The sequence below is a fragment of the Vanessa atalanta genome, chromosome 2 (assembly GCF_905147765.1).
Source record: "Vanessa atalanta chromosome 2, ilVanAtal1.2, whole genome shotgun sequence".
NCBI classification, from domain to species: Eukaryota; Metazoa; Arthropoda; class Insecta; order Lepidoptera; family Nymphalidae; genus Vanessa; species Vanessa atalanta.
The window spans coordinates 12,682,742-12,696,568 of record NC_061872.1 but is presented as its reverse complement, the minus strand read 5'-3'; the positions used below and the strand labels follow the sequence as shown (position 1 = coordinate 12,696,568).

General features: G+C 33.7%; 1 protein-coding gene across 3 annotated transcripts in view; it reads left to right on the top strand.

Annotated features, from left to right (window-relative positions):
- The window catches only part of LOC125074693, a 168,665-nt gene that overhangs the window by 20,908 nt on the left and 133,930 nt on the right, over positions 1-13,827 (top strand). The window lies entirely within an intron of this gene.

Genomic DNA, 13,827 nt, shown 5'->3' with positions numbered 1-13,827 from the left:
ATCAGAGTAATGTATGTGATGTTGTCCAATATTTATTTATTTATTTTATTTAAAAATAGTTTCTTATAATCAATCAGTCAAATAAGCGTAAATTTCTCACTCAATTTTCGTTTTGGTAACATAGTATTTAACCGAATTAACTGTGACTTTAAGATAATACGAAAACAAAGCATAATACAAATACCCTTTAAGATAAATTATGAATTTTACAACCTTTAAAACAATAGTTAAGTAAGTATTTTATTCTATAAGCTATATTAATTTTAATTCTAAATTTTGGCTCAGCATGTTTTAGGAATTCGAAATTCTTGTATAACTATTCAACGGAATTATTGAAATGTCTAATACCTCGTTTCGTCTTTATTATTAAAGTTTGTTTGATAGCCGAGGGTCTTATTTGACCAAGTTTCCCGTAGTATTGACGATAAATTTTCAATAGGATAATATCACTGACAATATTACTACGTGAACATGGAATGAAATTAAATGTAAGATTTTATTCGTTTTTTTTCAGAGCCGATGATTGTGGGTTCAAACCCAGGCAAGCACCACTGAGTTTTCATGTGCTTAATTTGTGTTTATAATTCGTCTCGTGCTCAGCCGTGAAGGAAAACATCGTGAGGAAACCTGCATGTGTATTTCAACAACCTGCATTGGAGCAGCGTGGTGGAATATGCTCCATACCTTCACCTCAGAGGGAGAGGAGGCCTTACCCCAGCAGTGGGAAATTTACAGGCTGTTAATGTAATGTAATGTTGTTCGTCAAACATTTAATTAATATCAAATCATATTTAGGGACGTTTAGTTGTTTTTTTTTTTATTGCAGGCTAATTTTACTCATTTGATAATGTAAAAAATATTTGCAAAAGAATTATTACAGTACTATATACACACAAAAATTAAAAATAGTTAGTATAAAATCAGGACCGCGTGGAATGGTGGCAAGAATGCTAGCAGCTTTTCCTCGTTGAATTGCAATTCCGATCCTCTGGGCATCTGGGATCTGAGCGTGGGAGAGAAACTGTTCAAATGTGTCCTGTTGCCTACCCCTTACTTTTGGAAATCAATATGGAAACAATGAACAGATTTTGGTCACACAAAACATGTGCCTTTTTGTATACTATTAGTATTAGTAATGTTAACATTATGTCAGCACAAATACGTTTATAATTTTTCGCCATTTGTCAAAATATTTAGTTCTGGCAAATGGCAAATTCTATAAAACAATAAAAACATGGACTTTCTTGGAGAATACAATATAATACAATTCAGAAAAATTCTAAGAGGACATTAACTTTTTTTCATCCCGTTGAAATATCTAGATTGAAATATACATAATTAATACCTATACATACGTCATTTTAGAAGGTATCATTTACTCGAATAAGGAATTGCGAAGAAAAGGAATACGACGACAAAGTATAAGGTCGTAACTACATATGTACATCATATTATTCTGTTGCAAATCGAATGCTGTTACGTGTATGTTTTGTATTCAATAACGCGCCAAACGATCACAATTGGCGTTTGCTTTACAAGGCAACTGATATTATTGTCGTCTTTTTTCGTTATCGTGTCATTCACATTGACATACAATACAAAGAAAATTCTTTATTATATATTTAAATTTCAAGACTTAATATTAATTTACTTGGTGGTAGGGCTTTGTGCAAGCAACTGGGTAGGTACCACCCACATATCACATCTTCTACCGCCAAACTCATAACGCAACAAAAGCAGTACTCAGTATTGTTGTGTTCCGGTTTGAAGGCTGAGTGAGCCAGTGTAACTACAGGCACAAGGGACGTAACATCTTGGTTCACAAGGTTGGTGTCGCATTGGTGATGTAAGGAATGGTTAATATTTCTTACAACGCTATTGTCTAAGGGCGGTGGTGACCACTTTCCATCAGGTGGTCAATTTGCTCGTCCGCCTACCGATATCATAAAATAATAATAATAATATGATATAAAAATATCAAGAAGTGAAATTAAAAAGCACTTAACGTCTTATTACAAGCAGGCACATTAAAAATTACGGCACGGAAAACTGGTCTGAAGAATTATTAGAAAAAAGTCCTATGAAACGTTTAAAACTTGACCAAGTGCATAGATAACGACACTCAAGGTCAGGCTCTGATCCGGTCAAACCTTATAGAGTTTTAATGTGTTCTATTCGCGTTAATGATGCCATCATGACCGATTTCGGCTAAGGCAGACATTCTCAAGAGCTGACTGCGTGGGACATGTGTGTGTCTGTGGTAATAATTTATCTCGTGCACTGCGTAGTGAAGGGAAACTACAAAACGAAGAAACTTGTATGTGTCGCAATGTGGACTCAAGTATGTCTATAGAAATATCTTGCCCAACTGTGGGAATTCTATTGAACATTGGTTCAAGTTGTTTTTATTCACTATTAGGTTTTTTTTTTTTATTTAAATTCAATCTGAAATTTACATTTATTTAAAAATCCTTGGGAACACACAAACGAGTGGGAGTTTGTTCTTGAAGAAAATTGGATAAATGGCCTACTCGATTAATGCAAACAAAAACTGAATTATTTCTTTTAAAAAACTAAATAAAAAAGATATATGAAAAATATCTGATATACTTTTTATTTACAAATCGTTAAAGTACGCCAATTTTATTTTAAATGAACAAACAAGAACGCTTTTCTTTCTGTTGCAGAAGTTTTAACTAGCTTCTTAGTAGTGCCTCGTTAGTGTTTTTTAATTTTGAATGCAGTCTTGAGATAGAATCTCTTCTATCTCAAGACAATATTTACACATTATAATATAGTTTATTTCTAAAATTGCTAAAAAGACTGAATTTATAATTTTATTATTGGAGGAAGACGAGCAAATTGTTTCCATTTTTTTAACGGATGCCATGTTATATAATGTGTCTGGGATTTCTGTCCCTTACTGTACTATCCTATTTGGGCAGGGAACGACGAACGGCACTTTGATTTTTCTCGTGGTTGGTTTACTTTTTATTAATTATAATTTAAGTTTAGTCTGTGTTTTCGTGTTAAATAGAATAGTTAAAGTAATTGGAACCAGTTCATTTGTACCAGTTTTATTATTAATATAACTTTTTTAGTAAGATTGATCGCGTTCATTTATCTAATTTCCTCATTCAAGAAAAAAAGCATTACTTATTTACACTAATACTAAACTACTTATACTAAACGGTCACTCTGTCAAGCTATCGTGTTGTTCTAAGCACATGGTCCTGATGATAAATCATAAAAAAAAACCTTGGCCTATAGTCACATTAGCCTTACACTGCCAATGGGCCACCAAACAATGGATCAAAGATCAAATAAGACGGGCTCTGAGTGAGCCATTATATTTAAATACTTTAAGTTTATTAATAAACGTCGTATATAGCAGTTGTACAGTTACACAATGCTTTGTTTTCTTCTTTCGATTGCCAAATTACTGATGGCAGAAAGAGAGAAATCAGCGTGTAACTAATTAGCTATAGAACGTTAATTAGTAAGACGTTACTACGTGTGTGTTCTCGCCTTTCCATTTAGCTTAGTTCTGTCTCTCAGTAAACAAGAGCATATAAGCATGTAAACACTGACTTGTTCCTCGGGACCAGAAGTATTTTTTGGGTCTAATTACGACAGCGCAAACAGGTACTGTAAATAAGATCTACGTAACATACTTTAAAAAAAATTAAAGCTATTTAAGTAATGTGTGTGGAAGGTAATTCGCCAGTAAGAATTTATCCACGTTATTTAACGTTCTTTATATGCATTCAGACGAAAGCTTTTATGAGTCGAGGTCTAAGCTATGCAACCTTCCATCTAACCTAGATTTTGGACAATGGGGCGTTATACGTTGTAAGTTACATTATGAAATATTTCCAACAGAATTTACCTAATGGAAAGACAGACATTGGAGTGTAATAAGTTTGTTAAATGGAAGTCTTGAATTTCCGATCAGCTCAGCAGTCCACTCACCAGCTATTGCGCCACAAGCTGTGTTCGCTATCACTATTTTTGTTTCAAGGGACAGTGAGCTAGTTTAAGTATAGCACTTATACCATTTTAACAATTCGAATTCCATAATGACCATGTTGACTGTAATAAATTATCAGTTGTTAATGAGTTGTAACTCTATTGCGTAAGAGTCTATGGTAATACAGAGTACATCTGTGCTTGCGTATACCTTGTGGACTATAATCTCCATTGAGAATAGCCGTTGCGACCGTAATTCTTCAAGGGGACATAACCGAGAGAATAATCAGTCCGTTACCAAAAATGCTAGGAATTTTATCGTCTTTCGTCCATAACGACTGCTAGGTTTTATGTGAAATATATATTTGTTTTATCGACTTATTTGACTGACCTTCAATTCAAACGGTGATCAAAGTCAAATTAACAACTGAATCATTATCATTTAGCCCAAGAAGCAATAGAAACAAATTAGTTAATCTGACTTTAACCATCGTTTTAGAAACTGGTAGCAGAGCAAAAAATAAACAACTATGCGGTGTACCCACTAACAAATGAATCAGCCAACATACATTTAAATCCTGTTAAATAACAAGATAAGTTTGATAACGAAGAACGTAGATATATTGCGTTGATAAACTGTGGATATTTAGCTGATCGTGGGAAAACATCTTGCGTCTTACATTATTAAGGACTTAATGGCGCTGCGTCAGGGCTGTCTCCGGCTCCGCATTGATAGGGCTGGTTAATCAACTATAATAAATATAATATTCGATACGCAATTCATTAATATATTTCTACAAAAGAGGATTTGCTATTAAAGTTTGAAATTACAAATCTTCATAAATAAAAGTGAAACTATGGCGAAGGGCGAAGTGTTCTGTAACTAACGCTTTTTAACGTTTTATAAAGATTGATACCACCCATAGTCAGTTATGGACTACATGTATGAATTAGTAAGAAAGTAAAGTATATAAGTGACATCTCTCACTCGTTCGAAAGTCGAAATCTAGATGCAACAAAATTTCAAAACTTGATTCGTTTTTGTGTTAGTGTAATTATTATGATAATTTTTAAAATCGATATTAAAATATGCTCTATTCAAGTATTCCCGTATTATTCCACCACCGGGTCAGAATGTAAAAACTATTGAGAATACCCACAAAACAGAGAAATTACTCTTTTTCCCAAATGAAATATATAGTCATAAACAATTAAATGTATATATCGTGCAAAGAAATCAACGGATAAAATGTCCATGCTTTTTTATGACATCTAGTTTTTTTTTTAAATTCTATTGTCTATTAGCTTTCTCTAATAACTGTTTTTAAAATATACTTCAATCAACGGGGCCCTGGGCTGAATCCAAAAAAGCCGCATGGTAGATCTGGCCTTGGTGGTGGCGCTTGCAGTCCACAACAATGGCGGCATTTAGTATTCCCGCCAAACAACGATACGACGCTTTACCTGACCGACTAGCTGTCAAAACTTGTTCCCGCGTAATTTAAAAGATTACGCTAGCGATGCCCCGTCGAATATAATGTACATACTTAGGTATATTGTTACTATTATGCGTCATTGATATACATTTTAAATAAATTAAGTTTGCATGTTTAGTGTTAGTTTTAAATGATAGAACATTAAACTACTAGACTATCATATAAGAATGTGTGATGAAATAAAAAACAATTAACATTTTTTATATTTTATTAATTAATGTAATAAAATATAATCATACTTGGAATTCATACACTTTTTTGTTATTCTAATATATATTGCTAAGGTTTTTTTTTATCTTAACTCTTTTTTCCTTCGCAGTAGGCTACAGTTGATAACGCTCCTTTGAAATTTCTCGCAAAAATCAGTTACTCTTGTAGTACCTCGCTACTCTTAATATATTTTACCGTTATATTAGTACAAATATTTTATAATAGAAAAGTCGAATAGTCCAGAAGATAGAATACGTACGTGTATCTTAGTCGTGTTTAATAATTCGGATGCTTACCGATGAATTTCCGTTGGAATAATTTATATTTGTAATTCATCTGATCGGCATTTGTTTCTTTATTTCGTTCTTTTGTTATATCGTTTGATCGTCTGTCCAAATATTCATCTTTAATATTGAGAATAAAAATCACATGAAATACTTTATTATAGCGGCTTGGTGGTATAAGGATGTTATTTATTTTTTATTTTTGTGCGTTGTGGCAACCCTACGGACAAGTCCGATGCAAGTAACAAGTCGGAATTTCGATGTGTTCTGTGCGCATCTGGACTTCTGTAATTGAATAGTTCTAAGTCTCTATTTGCCATTTTATTTTGTTAACGTAGAAGATTGAAGGCGTAAATTTTAACAAAAACAAAATCGAACCTATGTTTTACTCGAGTATGTATTTTTAGAACTTTTTAGTCATTTTTCATTTAACTTATTATATCGGAGTCTAATTCATTATTTCTATTAATCAATCACGATGAATTAATATGACTATTTATTATAATAAAGATTGTATTTAAAACTTTTAAGGCATCGCAGATATTTTTTATCGTCGATTAATAAACAACAATAAATAATAAATAAATATTGGACAACATCATATACATTACTCTGATCCCAAAGTAAGTAGCTAAAGCACTTGTGTTATGAAAAGCAGAAGTAACGACGGTACCACAAACACTCAGACCCAAGACAGCATAGAAAACTAAAGAGATTTTTCTACATCGACTCGGCCGGGAAACGAACCCGGAGTGGCGTACCCATGAAAACCGGTATACACACTACTCGACCAAGGAGGTCGTCAAGCAATGCTTTCATTAAATTAAAAGCTAAAATGAATATACTGTTAATTAAAAATCAAAGCGTAAGTATAGACAAGCAGGCAGGAAAACTTATCCGGGAACGTACGCGCTAATTCCATAAAGCTCACTATAACACGGACTCGTGTGAAAGCGTCTAGTGTGTGACTCGTGTAAGGCTCCTTTAGCCGCATACGACCTAAGAAGAAAGTGTGATTTATATTTTATACTACACATCCCGTTTACATAAAATCTACTTAATATTCTTTAAGGTTATTCATTAAATATTACAGAAGTAATACAAGACGCTTCTATATATTTATCCCAACAATTATATAAGTGCTATATATCGTACTAATATACGAGTGTATATAAGTTTGGATGGATGGATGTTTGTGACTCAATCACGCCGGAACGGCTGAACGGATTTAAATGAAATTTATAGAGATAGATTTTAGTTTCGAATTTGCTGCCACATCCCCCCGCACCCCTCATATGTGAGTTAAGCCGCGGGCGGAAATTAGTTACAAAATATTGATTACACACGGATATGAGCGGGTAGTATTTTTATGTGTGTTTTTTTTACAAAAGTCACAAGTACAGATCGACTGCACGGTAACTTAACAACATAAGTGATATATTATTTGAACTGGGGAAACGTTTGAAACAGCATACATTTTTAGGTACTACTGTACCAAAATTTTTTTAACTTTTATAAATGAGAATTTTAACCCCTTGGGATCGCCAACATTACAAGCTAGACACTTAAACAAACGAGGCTATTAAAATTTACGTGTATATGTTCAAAGCAATAACGGTGCATCTATTTTTGTCATCTGATAAAATACTTGAGCTTTATAAAGTACGCGTTAACAATAAAGCGAGGCCGTCCTACTAAAACGATCCGTAAAATTTATTCTCTTAAGTTGAGCTCTTAGGCAACAAACTTTTGAGTATCTTATATATTTAAGACACTGTAAAGGTTTATTTTGAAGGATTTACTTCAGTTTTAACATTAACCCAGATTAATGACGGGATGTTGGAAGTTTGTCCTTAAAAGTGGTCCATAATATATCAAACCTGTCATCAGAATTCGTCAATTATTTCTGGACAGAATGTGATAAACTCAAAAGCTCTCGAACGTAGTTTCATACTAATCGTTCCACGAAGAATGTTTAGGTTGTATAATTTATTACGTTTTTTTTTTGTAAGAAATAATAACTACACCTACATTACACCAATGCGCCACACAACCGTCAGAACTAAGATGCTATGTTCCTTGTGCCTGTAGGTACACTGGCTCACTCACCCTTCAAACCAACAAGACAACAATACTGAGTACCTACTGCTGGTTGGCGGAAGAATGTCTGATGAGTGGGTTGTACCTACCCAGACGGGCTTGCCTAAAGCCCTGCCACCAAGCAGTGAAAGAAACTCGGCGGGTTTCTATTGTCAATTTGATCGGTGAAGAAGTCGCAGAAATTTATGTCGACTGGGAGTTTCGATGGAGTAAACCAATAGAGTTGTAACATGTGTGATACTGGGACGGGTATCTAGTTTGAAATTTAAAGTAATATCCGATGTTTCAATAAAGTAGACTAATCTTATCAGCTGTGACGTGCTGAAACGTGCATTTTCTGCATTAAGGCTGCCGTTTACTTTGCTCAATTCGTTCGGTTGCATTATGCTAATTTCGTTCTCTCTTTGCTCTTTGCACTTTGCTTTTTTTACGCCATTAACGTTCCGCAACGAAATGTGTAATCAACTGCGGTAACTATTTCATCGCTGCATTTAAGAAAACTTTAAAAATTGTTCGAGTATTTTTAATCTCTAGACTTGGTAGGTCTTCGTGCGTCCCTCTGATTAGGTACCATCATCATCGTATATTCTACTGCCAAACAGCAATACTGTTGTGTTCCGGTTTGAAGGGTTAGCCAGTGTAGTTACAGACAGAAGGGTTTACTTCGATTGTCAATTATTGTAAATTTGGGTACATTCAAATAATGATCATTGTTACATAATATGGATTTTAAAAAATTAAAATTGTCCGAAAAATTCCGATATCGAAAGACAATTCGCGTTGCATACAAAAACACATCTCTAAAGCAATTGCAACGCGGTTGTAATTCGTTTAATAGAAATTTGAAGCGCTCTGTATTCAGTACGTATCGTCTGAAGAATGGTCGACCACGAGACAGTTTCGTTGTAAAATAAACCTAATAGTTCTAGACATAAGTGTATATATCGTCCAGACGATCCTCGACCACAAGGCGGTTGCATAATGACACCAATTTACCGGTAATAGCTCACAATGATAGTTAATTATATGAAAAGGCGGAACTGTGTAAACGTTTATAGCTTTCATATAATTGTAGAAGTTTTTGTACGAATTAGAGGCGGACTATAATTTTATTCGAATACATGCGAATTATCCGAATTACTTAAGGCATGCGAATCGATTTTTTTTTGTATGTGAATTATAAGTGGTATATCAATCTCAGCTTTTTTTTAGTTCTTCTAGTTAAATTCAATATTCTAGATATATGGGTCATAGATATACTAATTTTGAAACTTATTATATATGTTCGTACATTGTATATGTAGCCTTTTTTATTGCTACAATATTATTATAGAATTAAGCATATTTTGATTTATTTACTACCGGTGTTTGTTGCTAAGTTTTTATCAATAGAAATATTTTTTTACTGCTTTAAGTTAGCAGCTATCTTAGGTACGTGGTAAAGCATTAGAGGTAGAAAAAGTTGTTAATATTTCATACAGTAAGTACCATTCTATGGTTGATGGTAATCACTTACAATCAGGAGACCTGTTTGCTCGTTTGCCTACCTATACTAGTTATATCATTACCTACTATAGGTAGGCAAAATTGATAAAATCAAATTTAATTCCATACATTACATGACGATGATGTTTTTGTTCTGACCGATTTCAGTCACGGCGGCAAACTCAAGGCCAGTCAACGCATGACCACGGGTGAAACTGAGAATTTTTCGAAAGATAAACCCAATAACTATCGACCCTTGGGAGTTGAACCTTGGGATCTGTGGCCTTATTGCCACTAAGTCACCGAGGCAGTCAAAGTCATTACATAATTATTTTGTTAACCTAAAGCTACACGAAATGGAAACAAAATCAATCTGTTGAATATACAACAAGTAATAAATAATAGAACTGTAGCTATAAAATTGGGAGTCAAATTTATTGTAATTACTTTTCTTTTTTTTTAATTATGGTTTTTATTTTTGCCCGTAAGGCAAAGATTTTGACGCGAATGTCACGTGCGATGGGAAGATATGATGTAGATTGAACAGTCGAGGTTAAAGTCTTGATTTAATTTTAAAGGCATAATATTGGTATATTCTTTGGCAACCCATAACCTAAAACAACGCAATAAATTATTTTTCTTACAGAGACGTGTACACTTAATGAAACTTGACAAACGATCGATAAACAATTAATTTCAAATCGCACAATAGTAATAAGTATTTGAACGTATTGAAAAGTTAACAAAGACTCGCTTGAGCAATACCAGGCAGTGTGAAAGTATTTATATCAATCACATGATATTATTCTCTAACTACGAGTGTGAGTAAGTACTGAGTTTCTTGCCGGTTGTTCTCGGTAGAATCTGCATTCCGAACCGATGGTAGCTTCACTTAATACAATTTGTTAAAAGACGATTCTAAAGTGCTTGTAAAAGCTTACTCGAATAAAGTAGATTATGGACAGTCAATAAGGAAGTCTAAATGTTTAAAAGTGCTTTGGAATTTGTATAACGTATGCTTGCTGAGCTTCCGATTATAAAATATGAACTTGCAAAATTTAAAAATAGCTTAGAATTCTTCCTGTGTTTGGCCGTTAAGAAAAACTTCGCGAGGAAACACCCAACAGTCACCCATCCGCAGATGAGCAGCGTGATGGAATAAACTAACCCTAAGACGACTATCAATGACCCTTTAAACTGGAACACAACAATTCTAATTATTTCTATAGAATACGATGAGCAGATCAGATGGACGTACACGGACGGGCCCATACAAAGTCCTAACACCAAGTGATAATTTACCAAATGTAATATTCATTGCATAAATTCACGAGAGACTACAAAGCTACACGCCAATTTTACTACGTAGATAACTAACACTATAGATAAGATACGTTAAAAGTTTATTACGCATACTTAATATATCATCAATTCGATATTTGTAAGTCATTAAGCGCTATCAGAGCACTGATAACAATTCAACGTTAATTGAACAACTATATTGGCGCTAAACGAACGCTAAGTCTCCGTACAGCGATAAATCTTCGTGTGCGTCAAGCCCGAGGGTTGCTAGGTCGTAAAATCCTTAGTATTATCTGCGACACGTTTTTTTAAGCCACAACATTTATTTCGATGTCGCTGGATAGCAACAGGTCCTTGAGATCGGTCTTAAGATTCCGCACTATGGAGCAAGTTTTGTCGTGACTGCAAATAGGCGTATTAAAAGTTCGTTGACATATTTTTTCTTGTTAATGCAATGTGTGGACCATTTAGAGATAGGTATATTTTTTATGTCACAGTGTTGCCAATCGCAAATGAAATTTCGTCATTGTCTAACTCGGAGAATACATGAAGCATCATTGTCGAAATAACGATGTTAAATTAAATAATGATAATAAAAAAGGTTTTTTCGCAACAAAAACGACGTATCCAATTTAATGGAACATATACTCTATTCCAACCATAACAAGAAAAAAGGCAAATAAACAACATTTGACAGAAAATTGACGTGATATCATTTGTCGAAAGCTTGATTAATCTACGATATTCACTATGGATTATGGAAAAAATGGCGTTTTGAACGTCGACGAAACTGTTTTCGGAATTTTGGGAGTAAAATAAAAGATGTGATATTTTTTTTTTTTTTAAATTATTATTTAATGAAACTTGAACATTTTATATTGAAACGATACACAAGGTTCAATTATTTTTTAAGAGTGTGAAACAAATAACTTTATATATAAGATTATTTTTTTATTTTCTCACGCTATTTAAATAGCCTTAAATTTTATTAATTTATTATGTTTGTCATTATTATTTAATCCGAAATGTAATCGTATTTTAATCGTGACATTTTAAATACGTTTTTTAAAATCGATGTCGATTGTGTTAGTGTGTGCGTGCGATTCCCAAGGACACTTAGGTCTTGTAGTCCTCTTAAAACAATAATATTAACGTAGGTAGTTTTGTTACGTAGTTTCACTTCGCGTCCATATTACCTTGCTAATTTAATAATGTGTCGAATGCTTTAGTTACAGTTGCGTAATTAAATGACTGTTATTTTTTTTATTGGCAATAATTTAAACCATAATCTTATGTCACGGTAAGTATTAAGTCAGTCCAAGATGGATCACTTGCATATTGGATGCAATTCAAAGGAAATAACATCCTTATAAATATATCTTTAAGTTCCCAACCGCGCAGTCGCCCGTGTGTGATAATGGAGGAAGATGTTAGGTACCCTATGGCTTTTCGTGTATGCGAAATTTCACAATGATCGGTTTTGTAGTTAAGGCGTGAAAGATAACAAACAGACAAATCAACTCTGCTTCGCATTATAATATTAGTATGTTGAAGGTTTATGGTATTACTCATCAGATATCAATAACGCCAAACAGCAATACTAGCATTGTTTTGTTCCGGTTTGAAGGGTGAGTGAGCCAATGTAACTACAGGCACAAGGGACATAAAATCGCAGTTTCCAAGTTCCAAGAGTATTATAATCAGGTGGCTCATGTCTGTCTAGTATATAAAGATTTATTATATATATAGAAATTATTTTAACGTCAGTTTCTTCCGAGATATACACTGAGGTGTGATAACTTTTGGACAAACATAAAATCTCTACCCACGCGTGTGCTACATATTTTATGGCTCGGGTTAATATCAGCTGTCAGCGAGGTTATTACATGGGGGTTCGTACAATACGCTTCCAAGGCCATTACGCCGCTTTTCGAAACAGTAGTCGTAACGAAGTCCTGTTAAAATAAAATCAGATTTTTCTTTTGTTCTCGTGGCGGGGCTTTGTTGCAAGTTTTTACCTGCAAATATCGGACTGTTCTCATTTTGAGGCTGAGGTTTGAGCTTATTTCACCAAGACCCAATGCTGATTGTTGATAAGAAATAATTAACAGTTCCACCTACTGAATTATATTAAAAAAAATATATTAAGAAACAAAGCACTTTTTTATTCCTATTAATTATAAATAATTAATCTACTGATGATACTGAGTGAGATAGTCGCCATAAATTAATGAAACGGATTTATGAAATAAACAAAGTGGTTCAATCTGTTGAACCGTTTTGATGTTTTTTTCGTTTCTATATCGTTAGGTCAAAATTTTGAAAATTTCGATTTCGTGAACTAACCACAAATTGTCGACATTAGGCGAAATTTATTTTTCAATCCTTAAGCACCCAGCTTCCCATGAGCTGTGCAAAACATAACGCCAGATGCCCGGCATAATATACGAAACATCGAAATTGATGTGATAAATAAAATAAATTAAAACTTAGTTTTATTGATATTTTTTCTCATAATAATAGTAACCATACCCCTTACCATCAGTTGGATTGGAGTCATATGCTTATCCGGTGTATGTATAAAGAAAAACAATGAGTATACGCGCCATTTGCATGATTTTGAGTTAGTATTTGGACGCGATGGCAAAATATAGTGTGATAACGTTTCTAGTCACAGCATACGACCCGTGCTACCCCAGCCCTAATAAATATTTCATATCAAAATAAAGTAGAAATTAATCTAACAATAGACAATCACGAATTCATTCAATGTCTAAAACAGTTTAGTGAGATCAACGGAAGGGGTTATCTTTACGTGGTGGCAAGTCGTGATTTCAATTCCGCTCGTGTTGTAAAAATACGGCTTGATATTTCTGAACCATTAACCGCTGATAGCGTTGTCGTGACTACGCTTTATTTTAACGCTATGATTTTATTAAGAGCGGAGGCGATATCGTTTTTATAAAATAGCTTTTTTAATG